This window comes from Anolis carolinensis, chromosome 2 (genome assembly GCF_035594765.1).
Source record: "Anolis carolinensis isolate JA03-04 chromosome 2, rAnoCar3.1.pri, whole genome shotgun sequence".
Lineage (NCBI taxonomy): Eukaryota > Metazoa > Chordata > Lepidosauria > Squamata > Dactyloidae > Anolis > Anolis carolinensis.
The window spans coordinates 103,503,581-103,524,207 of record NC_085842.1 but is presented as its reverse complement, the minus strand read 5'-3'; positions in this window follow the sequence as shown (position 1 = coordinate 103,524,207).

Below are 20,627 nucleotides of genomic sequence, written 5' to 3'. Positions count from 1 at the left end.
GGCTTAAAGTTAAGGCACTCAGTCAATGTATGCTTTTCTAAATGTTATTGGACTGCAAGTCCCATCAGTCCAAGTCAGAATAGCCAATAGTGATGAATGTTAGAAACTGTACTCCAACAACCCCTCGAAAGGAGCAATTTACTCTCAATCCTACTGGATTCTCCAGTAGGATAGAACAGCACAATCATGGAAAGCTTCCTGTTGATAAATTTGTCATTTTTATTGATCAGTTATAAAACTAAGAGAGTGAGTTACAAAGTAATTGTTGTGGTTTTTTTGTTGAACAGCTGCAGTAGCTAAATGACCAAACAGTCTAATCCCAATCACCTAGTACACAAGCTCACTAGGCGGTCTCAGGCAAGACACTGTTGTCTCAGCTTTCCAATTTGAACATTATTGTAAGTATTACCAAGATAGTGTGCATAATCTCCTTTGGGCATTTTCGATTGCTCTCTGTTTCAGTTACTCAGTATTTCCATTTCTCATCAGAAATATCTATATACTTCTAACATAAAATCTGCAGCTTTGAGTCATTCAACAGCACAAAGGAAATAATTACAAGTACACCAACCATAAGATTTAGTACTATTTAATATTTGTAAAAAACTATGAACACATTTTTATCTTCAGCGTGAAAGTGATAATCATATTCTAAAACAATTTGAATGGGAATTCCATTATAAATATTTGGTTTCAATCTAATACCTGTTTACTAGTTTTTGCCTGTTCATGTGATTATTTGTTTTTCATTCCTACAATAATATTTCCTGCTTCCTTTTGTACTAGGGAATACTTTTCTCTTTTCCATTTAAAACAGTAATATTCTATATATTGCCAGATGGCCAGTCATTCTCTTGGGTATATATTAATTTAGCTTCTGTGTTTTTTCCCTCCATTGCTTTTTCTCTTCTGATTTTATGCAACATTTCCTACATTCTTTTCTAGTATGTTTTAAAACTTTCAAGAGCTATTTTGTCCCCTGGCAATTTATTCATCCCTCTCCTTTAGCATCTTCTTGGATTGTATGTTTTAAGAATGTACAGAATATGTGGGATGTATTTCTACCAGATTAACTCACAGCAAGACTGGAATAACATATCTGCTATGCAAATATAAGGAACACCAAGCATTTATGTGAGTTTATTATAAGCATGTTGAACATCTCATAGCCTTTTTAAAGAATAAATAAAAGCAAAATGAATCTACAGATACATATTTTCTATAAATAAATAAAGAAACAAATGCACTGACCTTGACCCTGAGTCCTCCTCCTTTGGATGAAACATACCTCTTCTTCTATGGAACACTTTGGGTCCAGGAGTCCTTTATCAAGAATGGAACAGGAAGGAAGTAATTTTTACACCTTCCTCATTTAATTCTCTATGTGCACAATCAAAATCTGAATATTTCTGGAATAATGTGTGTGATCCTTTCATGAGAGATGAAAGATGAAGCAAATGAAAGATTGCTTTGCTACTCTTTCCACTGGCAGAAACTTTTTGTGTGAGACTCCCTTCAAAGATAAAAGTTGAGTTTAAGTTAGTTGCAGTTGGTTGAAATAAAAGATACTTAATCTTGGTTCCATGGGCTTCAGTAGAATCTAAATTAAGCAATCTGGATCCAACCCATCCTACTACAGTTCTTTATTCATCACAGTAAATAGCTGATAAATGCTATTTGTTTCTTCAGTATTCAGTATCCAGATTCTTGAGCCGTGGTGGCGCAATGGCTTAAACCTTTGTGCTGGCTGAACTGCTGACCTGAAGGTTCCTGGTTCAAATCCAAAAGATGGGTGAGCTCCTGTCTGTCAGCTCTAGCTTGAAGAGACACAAGAGAAGCCTCCCAGCTAACACATCAAGGCGAACCCTGGGCAACGTGTCTGTATTTGGCCAATTCTTTCACACCAGAAGCGACTTGCAGTATGTTCTGAAACGATAAAAAAGTATCCAGATTGGTTTGAGAGAAAGTTTTTATATTCTCTCCTTGAACGTCCTCATGTTCTCTTCCTTACTTTTCACTCATTATTATTTCCTGTTCTTAATTCCATATAATTGGATAAAACTGAATGTGAAAATAATTGGCAAACCTTGCCATTATTGCATGTTCATGAAATCAGTATTCAGAAGGTCAAAGGAACCAGATAGCTAAAGCAATATGATAGTGTATGATAACATCTCACAATAAAACACTAGCACCTTGGGTTAAAAAGTGTCAGTTGTCCAAGGTCACCCATCAGATTTCTATGGCTTAGCAGAGATTCGAACCCTGGTCTCCAGAGTAAAAAAACAGAAAAGAAATTTGGATTTTGTCTTTTATCAAGTCACGCCACTGCTCCATGTAATGCTTATTTAGAATGTGCAGATTTTTATTCTTGTTGTAGTTGTTTGTCTTCAAGTCATTTCCAACCTATGGCAACCTTAAAATGAAGCTATTACATGGATTTCTTGATAAGATTTGTTCAGGGGGAGTTTGCTCTTATATTCCACTGAGGCAGAGAAAGTGCGACTTGCCTAAGGTCACCCAGTAGATTTCCATGGCTGAGAAGGGATTTGAATCCTCGTCTCCAGAGATATTATTTGATTTCCTGCCTTGAATGTGACCATACTAGCAGGACAGCATCTTTTGCTACATAGTTATTCCTATAGTTTAATGAATCATAGAATCATAGAATCGTAGAGTTGGAAGAGACCTCATGGGCCATCCAGTCCAACCCCCTGCAAGAAGCAGGAAAATCTCATTCAAAGCACCCCCGACAGATGGCCATCCAGCCTCTGCTTAAAAGCCTCCACCACTGTCCGGGGGAGAGAGTTCCACTGCCGAATAGCCCTCACAGTGAGAAAGTTCTTCCTGATGTTCAGGTGGAATCTCCTTGTAAAGAAGTGTGAATTTTGATTTACAGATGCCATGTTTAACTGTGTTTTAAAAAGGGTTAATATTTCAGTTACTCTGCACCATGAGTTGGTTGTCATGGAGAAGGGGGTGGAGCCAACTGGGTTAGCTGAAGAGAGAGTAGAATTTGGAGGGAAACTCAGTCAGTCAGTCAGTCTGTGGTCAGTAAACCACAGGGAAGGTTAGTTTTTAGAGTATGTGCCTGAGAAGGTGCCTTTAAGACTGATTCTCAGTTGAGAGGATCAGGGTGGCTCAAAGGCTGAAATTTGAGTCAATTCTAAAATTAGTTTGGTGACTTATTTTAGGTAGTCTGGGCTCTGTTGAAGCTCAGGGAAGGCTGATCCTAAATTAGGGGATCAGGGATAAAATAAGTTTGGTTTCTTATTTTAACGTAGTCTGTCTCCTGACTAGAAACAGATATTCTGTGATTGAAGTGGAATTTAAAAGTTTGAAACACCTCAATATAACTTTGCAACTGTTCAGTAACGTGCCTCAAACAAGAAGAAAAGTTATTGTAACCATCAAGCTTGTGCCTAAATAAATGTTATTGTTCCTTCAAACATCTTAGTCTCTGTCATACATATACACATCAAGAATAAACAACAAGAAGAAAGAAAAATAAAAGTCTCTTCTCTAAGTAGCTAGTGGCTACGTATTCCTATAGTGGTGGCAAGAATTGATAATCCCCTTGACATCTGGTGGCCGCATTATAAACATCTTTACCTCTGGTGGCAGCGTTTAAACAAGACATCTTTAATAACTGGTGGCAGCGGATATAGTTAAATATATGATAACCAATTAATTAAAAACAACCTCCACCTCCACATCTCCGCAATCGATATCAGAGGTGGGATAAAAAGATTTCCCCCTGCCTGAGCATCTCCACAAATTTGGTGGCAGCGGTGGGATTTCAAAAGGATTCCCCCCTGTCTGAAAGAACCTCAGTCAGTCATAGATCTTTACACTCCTTTCCTGTAGTTTGAAGCCATCGTTCTGCGTCCTAGTCTCCAGGGCAGCAGAAAACAAGCTTGCTCCCTCCTCCCTATGACTTCCTCTCACATATTTGTATATGGCTATCATGTCTCCTCTCAGCCTTCTCTTCTGCAGGCTAAACATACCCAGCTCTTTAAGCCGCTCCTCATAGGGTTTGTTCTCCAGACCCTTGATCATTTAGTTGCCCTCCTCTGGACGCTTTCCAACTTGTCAACATCTCCCTTCAGCTGCGGTGCCCAGAATTGGACACAGTATTCCAGGTGTGGTCTGACCAAGGCAGAATAGAGGGAGAGAATGACTTCCCTGGATCTAGATACTATACTCCTATTTATGCAGGTCAGAATCCCATTGGCTTTTTTTGCCGCCGCATCACATTGTAGGCTCATGTTTAACTTGTTGTCCACAAGGACTCCAAGATCTTTTTCACACGTACTGTTGACTGAAATACCCAGACTTGTTTAGAATGGCTCTATTCATTGGTAATAGCTTATGTGGTTGTTGTGTGTTTTTCGGGCTGTATGGCCATGTTCCAGAAGTATTCCCTCCTGACGTTTCGCCCACATCTATGGCAGGCATCCTCAGAGGTTGTGAGGTATATATCTTACGTGTTTCTAAAAGTAGGTTTTACAAAAGGCAAGAAGCTCTGTCTGTGGACCCATTTGCCTCTTCAAGTACTTACAATAATTCTACTATTTAACTATTATAAGCCTCTTTCCAGTCCTGTACCATCCCTATTCTCCCTTGTTCCATACATAACTGTTACTGATGGCTGGAAATAGAAAGGAAATAAATTTTGTCCAAGCCTTAGGAGAAAAGTCTTAACAAATAAAGACATAGAGAAGATTCTAACAGAGACCTCAAAGAGTTGTGGAGCCTGGTGGTTATATTGTCAAAGGTACAGGGAATCTTCTCTAAGTTTAGTACAAACTTAAAAGGAGTTATTTGAAGTTATGAAATGCATTCTTTAAATAGATTCAATATCTTTGATAGCACTGCATTCAACATCTCACTGACACTGGACACATTGAGTCCATTACCCAGAAGTGGTGGGCTTTCTACCACTGGAGGTTGACCACCCATCTTTCTGTTATGCTGCAGTTGTGCACCCCTTTGACAAGAGGGTTAGATGATATCTAAAGTTCTTACAAACTCTAAAGTTCTATAATTACAGTTTTCTACTCTGGATGATGACACTTCATGGCCTACATCCAATTTTTCATTCCAAATACACTGAACCCATTGAATCAGTTGGAACTTGGTTACTCTACTGACATAACCCCTTACATCTGTTCTACTTGGGACTGACAACTGGATTTAAACCAAAAGTGAATAAGAAGCTATAGAAATGTGAAATACACAGATTAGTAAGGGCTTGTAGGCTTTCTAAATTTATTATCGAGCATTTATTGATTACTTCCTGGTTTTTAGAATGTGTGTGGAATGTTTATTTTTAGGAAGGAACGTGGCTGTTGAAGAGATAGGTATGGTCTAAACTAATGAAAATAATTTGCTGATACTGCTGTTGTTCTGCTGAGTTTTTGAGGGGAGAGGTCTCTCCTGTTAATGGTTTGCAGAATTTGTTCTATTGTAATAAAATGCATTTGAGATTGTTTTGCTGTACACTCATGGAAGGAAGCATAGAGACCCTGCTGCAATGATCTCAAGCCTTAATGGGTAAGGGGGGAGGTAGAAACACTTTTTGCTGCCTCTAATCACACAAAGTGCTAGAGAAATAAAGCACTCATTCCATGCAACCACATGCTGATATTGGAGGATTTTCCATTTGCAAATTGCTCCTACTTGGAATATAAAAAGTGGATCAAGAGTTCCTTCTTGCTGGAGTAAATACTATTGTTTTAATTAAAAGACTCCATCTACCCAAACTTAACAAATGGGCAGAAAATATTTAGAATCAAATACTTCCTCCCTTTACTCCTTCATCAGAGCAACATCTCAGAGCTTTGAGCACTTCAATTTCTATTCTTAGTGCTTCTATAATCAGAAATACTGTCTTAGCAATAAAAAGAAAAAAAGACCCTTGTGGTACTTTTAAGATTAATTTATTTTAACACAAGCTTTTGTGGACTCCAACCTTCTTCTTCAGCTGCATGGAGTGAAACCTCAGGAGACAGGAGGGTATAAAATGTGTGTGAGAGTGAAATGTAACAAATACCAAACATGCTGGCATAGTTATGGTTTGCTCACTAAAGAAAGTGGAATCACATTTCAAGATGCGCAAAAAAGTTTATTTTATCAGTAGGTTTTCACTTGTCAAGTAAATGGTTTATGAGTTCCTGGTCCAGAAATTTCTTGACTTTGATCTTAAATAGCTCCTGAAGAGCTCGTCTCAAATGTAGTTGGTTGTAACGAGAGAGGGGACTTTCTCTGTGGTCACCCCCGCCTCTGGAACTCCCTCCGTAAAGAGATCAAAATGGTCCTCTCCTTACTGTCTTTCAAAAAACAACTAAAAACTTCTTATGCTCTCAAGCACAGAGAGAGGAGGATGCATAAAATATCTAGCACAGACATTATGGAATGGCAATGGCTTGTTACTTTGGCTATATTGGCTTTTAAATTTTATACCTTTATTAGTCTTAATACTAAATTTTGTTCCCTTGATGTTTAGGTGTGAAAACATAATTCTATTATGTCATTATCTAATTTGTGGTAATGCCTTTATTATCACTTTGATGTGGATGTTGGATATGTTTTTTGATTTGTGTGGCTTTGGTTGTTTCGATTTTGTTAGCACCTTATGGCACTGAATGTTTGCCGCTGCTTGTTGTAAACAGCCCTGAGTCCCCACGAGGAGATAGGATGGGATATAAATAAAGTTTTATTGTTTTTACTATATAAAAGTCAGACTCTCCTTCTTTGGCAGTATTTAAAGAGAGGTTGGATGGGCATGTTTCAAGAGTGCTTTAATGGTCAATATCTAGCATAGAGTTGGTCTAGAATGCTCTTTGTGGTATCTTCCAAGTCTATTGTACCATGAAATGAAAGTTGGGATGTACAAAAACTGCAAACACTAGTAGATAAATCATGCCAACACCATTTTTGATGGCAAACCCTCTTAAAGCACAATGGTTTGAGTAAAGAGTTTATTGGTATCATGAGCCCTTCAGCAGACAAAGGTCACGAGTCAAACTGATATTGCAGAAAGACATATGAAAAAGAAGGAGAGTCTCCTCCTGCTCTCCCTCGCTGTCACCCACCGCCTGCCCGTCAATGGTCTTGTGCATGTGCACAGGCCCTTCAATCAACTGCGGGGTTGATTGGAAGGCCTGCGCACATGCACAGGATCATAGCCCATCGTCCTTGGCCTCCTTCCCCGGAGCCCGCCCCCTCCCCCTCCCATTGGTTGCGTGCCGCTCTCCGGCCTTGATTGATGGGTGGCAAGGAGGGGTTTGTGTGGGCAGAGAGAGAGAGAGGGAGAGAAAGATGGAGGCCTCAGGGAGAAGAAGAAGAAGAAGAAGAAGAACAAGAACAAGAAGAAGAAGAACAAGAAGAAGCCCTGAGGGAGGGAGGGGGAGGGAGGGAGATTGGGGACATGCATTCCTCATTTGTGGGTCTCTCTGCCTGCTCGCCTGGGGTCATGAGGAGAAGGAGGAGAAGGCGCACCCTGTGTTGGGAGGCAAGGGCCAGGCTCGTTCTTGGCTGGGCGCAGGGCTCTCTGGGGAAGGGAGAACTACAACTCCCAGGTCAATGGGCAGGCGGTGGGTGACACCGAGGGAGAGCAGGAGGGCGGCCGGGCCTTCCGCCGCCGGCACCGGTATTTATCAACATTTATTTTTTTTTGGGGGGGGGGGAGTAAAATTTGGGAGGGGCGCCAAAATTCCAGTCGCCTACTCCCGAAAATTACTTCGGGACAGCTCTGGTTGTATGAGTTGCAAAATGCCATTGGATAGATCAAGAATGAATTAGTTTCTGTTGAAACAAATATAGTTTCTGTTGAAACAAATGGCATTCATTCCATGGCATTTTATCATACTGATAAAAAATAGAACTTATTAAATTAGTTTAGGTTAGAACCATATACAGCTGGAAGGAGCCCTCTGAAGTTTATTCAGTGATGACTACTCAGTACCTCTGAAAAGACATGCATAGGACCAGTATCAAAAACCATGTGTTTAATATTTATTCTGTAAAGTGTTGTACAATTAAATGGAAGCAAAATAATATAACTCTTGCTGTCAACATGACCTGCTACTGGCATGGAATCTGCTTGCTTTGCTTTCAAAGTACTGTATTTAGGTTAAAGAGGGGCCATGGAAAATACAACGCCCCCTCCCCCAATTTTAACTTTGGAAAGTATCCTTCTCAAAAGCTGTAGCTTCAGTTCATCTTTGCAAAGATTTCTTTGATGCCATTCATAGCAACTAAAGTTAGCAATCTTAGCCTATTGTGAAATCTGTAAAATCAAGGGTAAATGTTTTGGTGCAAGATAATTTATTTTAAAAATTTCATGAGTTTGCTGTTCTTGTGGCAGTAATGTCCTAAAAACATCTAGATTCTATTTGTTAAAATAGATTCAAATATGCATTCATGAGGTAATGCCAGTGTTATCAGTTAAAGCGAATGATACTGAAGGTGAACTTCCCTGATGTAATTAATAACCCTGTAATGTTAAAATCAGATACATTTATTTAAGGTGCTCCAGAAGTGAAAGAGAAAACAAGCCCAGTTGTTGTACTTTATAACCTGTCATGACATTGAGTCAGCTGCAGTAGTCCTGTCCTGATACTATAAGACTTTGCTATAGACAAAGTTAACATGAAAACAGAGCCTCCGATGGCCTAGGGGATAAAAGCCTCGTGACTTGAAGGTTGGGTTGCTGACCTGAAAGCTGCCAGGTTCGAATCCCACCCGGGGAGAGTGTGGATGAGCTCCCTCTATCAGCTCCAGCTCCATGTGGGGACATGAGAGAAGCCTCCCACAAGGATGGTAAAACATCAAAACATCCAGGCGTTCCCTGGGCAACGTCCTTGTAGACGGCCAATTCTCTCACTCCAGAAGCAACTCCGGTTGCTCCTGACACAAAAACAAAACAAAACTGAAAACAGGCCCGTAGACAGGATTTTGGTTCGGAAGGGACTGGGATTTTGGTTGCTGGGGGGGTGGGGGGGGTGGGGGGAGGGGGCTAATTCTGAGTGAGAGAGGATCTGCCCTAGTAAACCTTTTGTATCGTTATCCCAATACCCCCATGCATGTGGGATATATTGAGCATGGTGATCAGATCATGATATGAATAAACATAACAGTTTAAAAAATAAATGTAAGGCCTTTTTGCGGACCACCCTGAGAATTTTTTTTGGGGGGGGGCTGAAGCCCCTCAAGCCCCCCTCCCCCCGGCTACATGCCTGCCTGAAAACATGGATGCATTTTCTGTATCAATGTAATGAACCTTAAAACTGTTTGAGTTTGGCTGATAAAGTCTCAGCAATTACTTAGTATATTGAAAGTGCCATCATTTTCCATCCAGCAACAGACATAATGGTGATGTTACATCCCTACCTGGCCATAGAAGCCCACTGGGTGATCTTAGGTAAGTCACAATCTCTCAGCCTCAGAGGAAGGCAATGGCAAAACCTGCTCTGAACAAATCTTGCCAAGAAAACTCCACAACAGCTTTGCTTTAGGATCACCATAAGTTAGAAAGGCTTTGGAGACAAATGAGGACATTTATTAGGAAATCACAATTTCTTTCAGTCTTAAATCAATACATTCCTTTCAAAAATGGGCTGGTACAACTTTCTCACCCAACTTTCTTACTCATCCTTAATAAAAACTGTCATTCCACACTCAAAATCCATATGTTCTTTTATGCTCATCAGCCACTATGAAAAAAAAAGTTTTCCAGGTATTGGAGTTGCCTCCAAGTTGTTTCCAAGTTATGGCATACCTATCTTGCAGTTTTCTTCCCAAAATTTGTTCAGAATTAGTTTGGATTTGCCTTTTTCTGAGACTGAGAGAGTATGACTTGTTCAAGATGACCCATTGAATTTCCATGACTGAGCGGAAATTCAGTGGGGTGACCTTGAAAGTCACACACGCTCTGGCCCAGGAAAAAAAATGGTTTTACCTTAGAGTCAGAAATGACTTGAAGGCATATAACAACATCAATCATATCACCTCTCAGCCTTCTCTTCTCCAAGCTCTTCTACATGTCTATGCCATTGCTCATGAGGCTAGTCTCCAGACCTTGGATCATCTTAGTCACTCTTCCTTTGACCCATTCCCTTGTCAATACCTTTCTTGAACAGGTGTGAAGATTTTTTTTTCATGTTAGGAGCAACTTGAGTCGCTTCTGGAGTGAGAGAATTGGCCGTCTGCAAGGACGTTGCCCAGGGGACGCCCAGATGTTTTGATGTTTTTACCATCCTTGTGGGAGGCTTCTCTCATGTCCCCGCATGGAGCTGGAGCTGATAGAGGGAGCTCATCCACACTCTCCCCAGGTGGGATTCGAACCTGGCAGCTTTCAGATCAGCGAGGTCAGTCACAAGGCTTTAGTCCACTACACCATCAGGAGCTCCAGGTGTGAAGATGCAGCAGTCCAAAAGAAGTCTAATCAAAGCAGAATATAATAGGACTACTACTTCCCTGCTTTGGACACTATATAGTAGACATGTGCGATCCATGAAAAAAATGGTTCAATACTCGCTTCTAAAGTAGGGGGCGCTGGCACTTCATTTCTGAAACTACTTCCGAATTTTGACCCAATTTTTTTTGAAACTTAACGAATATTCAGAATATTTGTAATTAATTCATTAATGGCAGACGCGCATACGAAGTAGCCAAAAACAGCACTGGGCGGACTTTACAGAACTCTCCCACCAGGCCCGGTTCTTCATTGATGCCTCTGAAACCGCCGCTTTGGGCGCAGCCCTTCCTGGGCGCACCCGAAGCGGCAGCGGCAGCGGCGGTGGCGGGCAGCGGCGGCAGCAACCATTGGGTCGCTTGCTGCAGAACCAGGAAGTATTTTCTATTCTCGCGATATAGTACTCCTGTTGATACACCCTGGAAATGGATTTCCTTTTTGGGTTGCTATATCAGACATGTTTTGCTTGTGGTCTATTAGGACTCATATATTTTTCACATTTATTGCTTATGAGCCATCCTATATTTGTGAATTTCATTTTTCTTGCCTAGAGGTAGCATCTTATATTAATCTATAACTGAAATTCATTTTGTTAATTTTGACTCAGCTCTTCAATTTGTCAAGGTCATTTTGAAATCTAGTCCTGTCCTCTGGGGCATTTACTACTCCCACTAATTTAGTGTCATTTACAAATTTGATAAGCTTGCCTTCTATTCCATCATATAAGTTGTTAAATACTTACTATGCAGACTTGGAGGAGAGGAAAAGGTGGTACAATATAAGGAGACAGAAGAGTAACACGAATGCCAGATAACAAGAATTTACCTGTTCTTGGCATAGAAGATACAGTAGAGTCTCGTTTATCCAACACTCACTTATCCAACATTCTGGATTATCCAATGCATTTTTGTAGTCAATATTTTCAATACATTGTGATATTTTGGTGCTAAATTCGTAAATACAGTAATTACTACATAGCATTACTGCATATAGAACTACTTTTTCTGCCAAATTTGTTGTATAACATGATGTTTTGGTGCTTAATTTGTAAAATCATAATCTAATTTTAAGTTTATCTCTTATTTACCAGTTTGCCTGCAAGATCATCATGGGGCTCCAAGATAGGCATTACAGCAATCAAAATATACTGTATCCAGCACAACCCTGATCTACCAGTTTGCAACTCCATCTAAAAAGAATATATATATATATATATATATATATATATATATATATATATATATACACACACACACACACACACACACACACACACACACACACACACACACACACACATACACACATACATACACAATATATAATGCTATTTTCGTTTAATATCTGTCCATCCTCCAACCTCTCTCCCACCTTTTCCCTTTTCTGCTTTTTTCTTTGATCTCCATAAATTTTCCTTTGGTATCCTTAAGCCACAAGTTTTCTATAATAAGCAATTAGGCAATGTATACATCTGTCAGGCTGATTATATTGTTTTCTCATATTTCTGCTTTTCCTTTCTTTCTGGATCACTTATGACTATCATGCCCGCAATACATGAATACCATTTCGCCTAACTTAGGCATTTATTTGGCAACATGTTCATTCTGCAGTGCTACAGCTGCAAAAAAAGCAAACTTTTCTCCCCTCTGCTTCCTGCTCACAGAATGAAGCCAGAGCAAATGACACTTCAATATGCAGACACTGAGTATTTGGTCATGAAGGAAGGCTTATCTGTGGTTATAGTAGCCCTCTCTGCCCAATCATCTTCATATTTTTCTTCAGCCTCCTACGTCTCCATCTCTAGATTCAAAGGTCCTCCCAAGTTCTCAAATCTCTGGGTTCATTGTGGCATTAAAAAGTTTGTGTAACGAGCCTCAGTTTAAAAAGTGGATTGCTATGAGTTTTCTGGGCTGTATGGCCATGTTCTAGTAGCATTCTTTCCTGACATTTTGCCTGCATCTATAGTAGACATCCTCAGATGTTTGTTCAGAGGTCTGTTGGAAATGAGGGAAGTGAGGTGTATATCTGTGGAGTGCCCAGGGTGGGAGAAAGAATTCTTGTCTGTTTGAAGCAAGTGTGATTTGCATTGGGTAGCTTGCAGCTCCAAGTCAATCAGTGAGGATATTTACATAGAAGTAGTCTGGCCATTGCTGCCTGGGACAATCCTTTTTGGGGTAAATGTTAACTGGCACTTGATTGTTTGTTGTCTGGAATTCCCCTGTTTCTGAGTTCTTTATTTACTGTTTTGATTCTGGTGTTTTTAAATACTGTAACCAGATTTTATTCATTTTCATAGTTTCCTCCTTTCTCTTGAAATTGTCCACATACTTGTGGATTTCAGTGGCTTCTCTATGCAGTCTGAAATGATGGTTGTCAGAGTGGTCCAGCATTTCTGTGTTTTCAAATAATATTCTGTGCCCAAGTTGGTTCATCAGGTGCTCTGCTATGGCTGACTTCTCTGGATGAATTAGTCTGCAGTTCCTTTCATGTTCTTTAATTCATGTTTGGGTGCTGCATTTGGTGGTCCCTATGTAGACTTGTCCACAGCTGCATGGTATACGATGGACTCCTGCAGTGGTTAGAGGATCCCTCTTATCCTTTCCTGAATGTATCATTTGTTGAATTTTCTTGGTGGGTCTGTAGGTTGTTTGTAGGTTGTGTTTCTTCATCAGCTTTCCTATGTGCAGGGGCAGCTGAAGCTATAAGCCAGGCAAGCAACTGCAGGTGGCGCAAAATCCGCTTGGGGCGCTGTTGAGGTGCTGGGGCCTGGAGCACACAGGGATGGTTGCGACCAGGGAGACAAGAGAATGCCCTGAGTGGTAATCTGGATCCTAGCGAGGTCTGGAAGGCATTTACGCATTGAGGCATCCTCGGGTAGATTGATTTTGAGGTCAGACCTGATCTCGGGGATCGGTCATAAGCAGCACCTTTTTATAAATAGCCCAACTAGCCCTTCCTTCAAGGAAAGTAGCTTTTCCTCTCCTTTTTTCAACATTGTAGTCTAACTTAGCACACGGACAAGTAGACAAAGCAACGAAATCCGCATCAGAAAGAATGGACCCGTTACTTGTTCTATCTTGTTTGTTGACTAATATTTAGCTTGCCAAGTTTGTGAAGATGCCTAGAAGGTCTAAGGGCATTTTTGCTCCCGGGACAAAGCTGAACCCAAGAGACGTGCTGCATTGCCCAGGCTGGGCCAAAAGAAAGGAAGCTCCGGGCATCTCCCTGGACATCTTCTCAGCAAAAGGCTGCCTCCAGGGAGGAATCCAAACATGGAAAGGCTTGAGGCATATTTAGAAAAATAAGAAACGATTTCCTGAATAAAGTCCTTTTGAAGTGCAGCAAATTTCTTCTGCTTATCAGTTTTCAGTTAGTGGGCATTTTCTGGGCTGTATGGCCATGTTCCAGAAGCATTCTCTTCTGACATTTCACCCACATCTATGGTAGGCATCCTTAATGGTTGAGAGGTCTGTTGGAAACCAGTCAAGTGGGGTTTACATATCTGTGGAATGTTCTGGGTGGGAGAAAGAACTGTTTTCTGCCTGAGGCAAGCGTGCATGTTTCGATTGGCCAGCTTGATCGACATTGAATAGCCAGCATTGAATCTAAAATCAGGACAGTAAATAAAGAACAACACTCTGAAAACAGGGGAATTTCAAACATGAAACAATCAAGTGCCAGATAACACCTCCTAAAAAAAGGCTTCCCCTAGGCAGGAATCAGCCAGGCCTCGAAGATGCAAGGCTTTTCGATGCTAATCAAGGTGATTAATTACAACATTCACACTTGCTTCAAACAGACAAGAGTTCTTTCTCCCACCCTGGACCTTCCACAGATATATAAACCTCCCTTGTCTAGTTACCAATAAACTCTGTGGATGTCTGCCATAGATGTGGGCGAAATGTTGGGAGAGAGTGCTTCTAGAACATGGCCATACAGCCCAGAAAACTCACAGCAACCTTCTGGTCATGAAAGCCTTCGACAACACATAATTAAAAATATATATATTTTCGTGTCAGGAGCAATTTGAGAAACTGCAATTCTCTTCTGGTGTAAGAGAATTGGCTGTCTGCAAGGATGTTGCCCAGGGGATGCCCATATGTTTGATGTTTTACCATCCTGTGGGAGGCTTCTCTCATGTCCCCGCATGGGGAGCTGGAGCTGATAGAGCAAACTCATCCCGCTCTCTCCAGATTCAAACCATCGACCTGTTGGTCAGCAGTCCTGCCGGCACAAGGGTTTAACTCATTGCACCACTGGGGGCTCCATTAAAAATAGATTATCAAACCTGATTCTAGTCCAAATACAGGATTTCAGTCACTGTTTGTTGTGTCATGGTCTGGGCATGAGAATTACATTTTTATGCATGTAAACACTAACACTAACAATAGTGTTAAGATCTTGAGCGCAAGGTCAGGTGGGTTCAGAAAAACTGATAATACAAGCCCAATGTTTTGAATAAAATCCAATTAAAGCATACATTCGCAAAACGAGGAGTTCCAGTGTATTTTTAAGTGATCCCATTTTCAAGAGAAAATTACAATTTATAGCAACAGAAGCAATATGTTAAATCCAGTGATCAAGTGAATGGCCTCAGAGTGCTCTCCAATCTTTTGCAGAAGAGAAAGAGTTTTGCTTTGGTTTGGTTTTGGCATTGTGTGATTGTTTGTCTACTGAGTTTATCATATGAGGCAGAGAAATCACAATTACTGCAGGACCACAGTACCTTTGCCTTGGACTTATCACCTGATGTCAATACATTCCCACTACTCTCCTGCTGGGAGACAGTTGGGAGGCATTTCCTTTACAAAAGGAGATCATTAACAGATTTTTTTTGTGCTTATAAACAAAATGCTTTCCAGAATGTTTCTCACTGCATGAACAGCAGGAAAAGATCGATGCTATATAAGTCCAAAGCAAATATGCTGTCTTCTTATTGTAAAAATGATTTGCCCACCTCATGTGATAAATTCCTAACTATTCACCTGTTTCTTTTGCTGATTGTCCTTTTATCACTGTGGCTTGTTGCACTACTAAAACCACTTTCTTTTGCTGAGTTCAAAGAAGAACATAGAAGACGGTGGGGGAGGCTGCACGGCTAACAGGAAAAAAAATGTGAAAATTGCCTTTATTGCTTGCATAAGCAATACATGGTTGTATGATATCAATAAATTCAGGGCTCATGTGTAAATTATTTGGCTTCTTTAATCATAAGAGTTGCCGTATTCAGTTCTCATACTGCAACTCTTATGATTAAAGAAGCCAAATAATTTACACATGAGCCCTGAATTTATTGATATCATGCAACCATTTATTGCTTATTTCACAGATTTTAGAGTTTGTTTACATTTTTCCTTGAACCAAACATCCCATTCTTATGTGGATGGTTCCACGCAGCAGAAATTTATGCACTGAGAGAGGTCTCTTCCATCATAAACTGTCGGACGGGAAGTCTTAGAACATTGTGTGGTTGGCTTCATGTCTCATGTACATGGGGAATTCCAAAATGTTGTAATCTTCAAAAGTTAACAGTGCTTCAGAAGGGAAAAACATTTTAAAAGTAATCCAGATCTACACATTCAGAAAAATAATTCTGAAGCCAAGGAATATGTCAACATGAAATGTACCACTTAGATTTGCAGAAATAGCAATGATGATAATAGATTTGCACTGTTCCACTTCATCCAATGTCTTAACTATAACAATTTGCACATATTTGGAAGAGCCTTTTCCCTGTCACCTGTTAAGATACTCAGCTCCACTGATATTTCTTTCTCCAATACTTGGTATTTTCTATTCTGCCTATATATCATGTATTATCTATTAATATGAGACCATAGCTTGAAATATTTTGGCAATGATTATTACTGCCAATGTCATAAACACCAGCTGCCTCCATGCCCCAAAGCATTCACATTGAGATGCATTGAGATGTGAATGAAGTTGAAAGTTGATAGTTTCTGCAAAGTTTTAGTGTTTGCAGCCTGCCAGGCAGCCCTGCTGAAAGGGAGAAAACAAATTTACTTTCATTTCCTATGCCAGTTGTCTATCTAAGGAAGTTATTTCTTTTAGTCTTTTGAGAGACAGAAGCCGTATTACGGTGAATGTTTTACAGGCTCACAATGTGAGCCTTCTGTAATGCGAGATTTGTAAATTTCATAACAAAAGTAAATTCTGTCCAACAAAATATTGCCTCAGACATCTGTCTTTACCCTTCTGTTCTATCTCTGCTATCCATGATTTAAATGATCTTTCTAAAAAGAGTTTAAAAGTTAAAGGAGTATCTTTACCCTTCCTAGGTAACCAGGATAAGACAACTTCCTGTATTAGACTCAGACTGAAACCTGTTCTGCAGTATTTGCAGTATTTTTGTTTATTTGCAGTATTTTCACTCTTGTTCAAATGCACCTTGTATAGTGAGTTGTCCTGCGATTTAATCAGTTTTATCAGTTTATTGATCTGTTCACATTTTTTGTACCTTTTACTGCTGATCTACTTGGGTCTTTGTGCTGTAATAAAGTGTATAAATGTGTATTAAACATGATAAAATACTTTCCAACCAGCCTCACTACTCTTAAAATAATATGGATTTGTCTTCACTTTAATAGAAGAGTTATCTTCTACTTGACAAAAATCTCTAACACTGCTCCTATGCCAAAACTGCCCAAGGCCTAGTGGATTCATACATTATGTATTGTTTCTAATGAATTGGTGGGTGGTTGTGAGTAATTGACTCTTCTTCTGCACAGCACTCAAATTTAGGTACATGACAAATGTTCAGCCCTGTCTATGCCCAGGGTATTCATGGCAGTGGGGGAGATCGTTGTGTTGACCTTCCTTCAGTTCTATGCCTTGATGTTTCCCTTTCCTGTGCTATTCATTTTTCTTACTAGCACTTTGTAGTGATTCCATCCAGTCAGGGGATATTACAATTGACTAATTTGTTCCCTTTTTTAGTCAGCCCAGCTAATAATGATTCACACAGTGAACTCTGACAAGGAAGGAAGCCACATAGTCAATCAGATTTAGCTATTAGTTAACATCATTGAAGAAATATGCTTGTTTGAGAGACATGGGATATCTCTACATGGGGTAGATAAATCCAGGGTATTTCTGCTCCAGATGCAGCACATACTTGCTTAATCCAGGGCCATGTGTTCAGATGGCTGAGCCAATCACCTTGTTGGTCTGTCCTCTTGTCTATGTGTCACTGCTGCTGCTCTTTGTAAGCTACAGAGGTTTCTGTGAGGTGCTTGGCCATTGCTATCTCATCTGCTCATCACCTGTTTCATCTCTTTCTTGTTGATCTTGTGGGTGCCCCCTTCTGACAACAGCAGAAAAAATGTAATGACTAGGCACATGCAGGGAGATCTGTAACTGGTGGGGAAGAGTGCAGCAAGCAACATCAGGTGAAATATCCCCTTCCCTATGCTGATCAGCACAGGGAAAGAGTGATGGTGGTATCCATCTGGACAGTGAATCAGGCTGAAATTGACCCAATTCAGTTGTCCAGATGGTTGCAAAACCCAGGATGTCCCAAAGTTCCTTGCAATCTCTGATGTATCCTTCCATTTTGCTTAAAGCAGAACAAAGTTCTGTGGATCATTGACAGGAGATTTGAAGTGAGTCCAGGTTTTTTAGTTCATGTAGACAATCACATAGTTATGCTTCCTGAATTTGTCAATGAGGCAATCCTAGATAGAGAATCTCATGGAGCCATTAAGTTCAAATATAGTCTATTCAGGACTTTTTCTGAATAAACAAATGCTTTCATGATTCCTGCCACTGCCATCCCTGAATACTGATTGAAATGTTCATTGAAATTGCTCTTGGCACAAACCTGTGTGAAATTAACTAAAAGCTACAAATAAAAGAAATATCACTACTCCCAAAGCTTGCAACTGAATATAGATAAGAAAAAAGAAGCAATGAACAGAAGCAGGGATAATATTAGAATCACAGCACCACAGAGTTGGATGAGACCACAAGGGCCATCCAGTCCAATCCCCTGCCAAGGAAACACCCAATGCAGGAATTACTCAAAGAAAGGTTTCCCTCCCTCTTTACTACTTTAAAGGACAATAGTATAGTTAGGCTACAGAAGTCAAGAGGTTTAGCTCAGGAAACATAAGAGCAAATCCAGCAAAAAGTGGTAGCCATTGGAAAGCCACTCAGGAATGCAGATTGTTACAATGATCAGCAAAAGAAAAACACTTATCAACTTGAACCCAACACTTAGTTGCCAGGATTAAAAAAAAAACAAACCTCTGCTAACTAGTTGGAGTTGGGGAAGGGAAAGATTTAAATTATTTATTTATTTATTTATTTATTTACATCACTTTTACCCCGCCTTTCTCTCCGAGTAGACTCAAAGCGGCTTACATTAAACAGGCAAAAATTCAATGCCTAAAAACAATGTAAAAACAACAATTCATATAAAAAATCTACAAAACAACAGTTCATATAAAACAAGTACCATGACAAAATAAAATTACATTATATAAAATTTTAAGAATGTCCAAGATTAAAATCCATTCATCCAGAATCCTCGATTCTTCGTACAGGTCATGTAAAGTCCATGTTCTTATTCATTAAAAGCTTGTGTGCACAGCCATGTCTTTAAGGCTTTCCTGAAGCCTAGGAGAGTTGGTATCTGCCGTATGTTGCTGGGGAGGGTGTTCCACAGCCGAGGAGCCACCACCGAGAAGGCCCTGTCCCTCGTTCCCACCAGCCTTTCCTGCGAGGCTGGTGGGACTGAGAGCAGGGCCTCCCCCGATGATCTAAGAGTTCTAGAAGGCTCATAGGGGGAAATACGTTCGGACAGGTAAGATGGGCCAGAATCATTTAGGGGTTTGTAGGTCAAAACCAGCACTTTGAATTGGGCTCGGTAGCATATCGGCAGCCAGTGGAGCTGGCTCAGCATGGGAGTAGTACGCTCCCTGTAAGCCGCTCCTGTTATTAGTCTGGCTGCCGCCCGTTGTACTAGTTGGAGCTTCTAAGCCATCTTCAAAGGCAGCCCCACGTAGAGCGCGTTGCAGTAGTCCAAACGAGCTGTAACCAGAGCGTGGACCATCGTGGCTAAGTCAGACCTCCCAGGGAACGGGCGCAGCTGGCGCACAAGGCGGAGTTGTGCAAAGGCTCCCTTGGCCACCGCCGAGACCTGGGGCTCCAGGCTCAGCAATGAGTCCAGGAGAACCCCCAGACTGCGAACCTGTGTCTTCAAGGGGAGTGCGACCCCATCCAACACAGGCTGTAACCCTATTCCCTGTTCAGCCCTACGACTGACCAGGAGGACCTCTGTCTTGTCTGGATTAAGTTTCAATCTGTTCGCCCTCATCCAGTCCGACACAGTGGCCAGACACCGGTTCAGGACCTGAACAGCCTCCTTAGTGACAGGTGGGAAGGAGTGACAGAGCTGGACATCATCTGCATACAGATGACACCTCACCCCGAAACTCCGGATGATCTCTCCCAGTGGCTTCATGTATATGTTAAACAACATGGGGGACAGTATTGACCCCTGCGGGACCCCACAAGTCAATGGTTGTGGGGCTGAGCAGGTGTCCCCCAATGACACCATCTGGGAACGACCCTCCAGGAAGGACTGGAGCCACTGAAGAACAGTACCCCCGAGACCCATCCCGGCAAGGCGCCCCAGAAGGATACCGTGATCGACGGTATCGAAGGCCGCTGAGAGGTCCAGCAGAACCAGCAGGGACACACTCCCCCTGTCCAGTTCCCGGCGTAGATCATCGACTAAGGCGACCAAGTGTCAGGACCCAGGCAGCAGAGCACCAATAACCATACACAGAGGCCAGAATCTATCTAATATCTTTATTAAGGAAATATGTAAAGTTAATAAAAGCAAGCGTATGAATTAGTCCAGGAGTAGACCTTTCAGGAAAGGTCAAAATTAGTCCAAAGAAGCAATGTCCAATATGAAATATTAAGGTCCAAAGTTGTAATCCAATAACCGAAACACTCACTTTGCCAGGCAAAGTGAGGGGAGATGACAAGGTCTTTTAGTCCATGAAACTTGAGCGAGGCTAAGGAGTAACTTGATTCTTGGAAAAACAAGGCTTGGTATAAGGCAACAAGGAACGAGGAGCAAGGACAAGATCCGTGGTATTTACTTGGCAAAATCCGG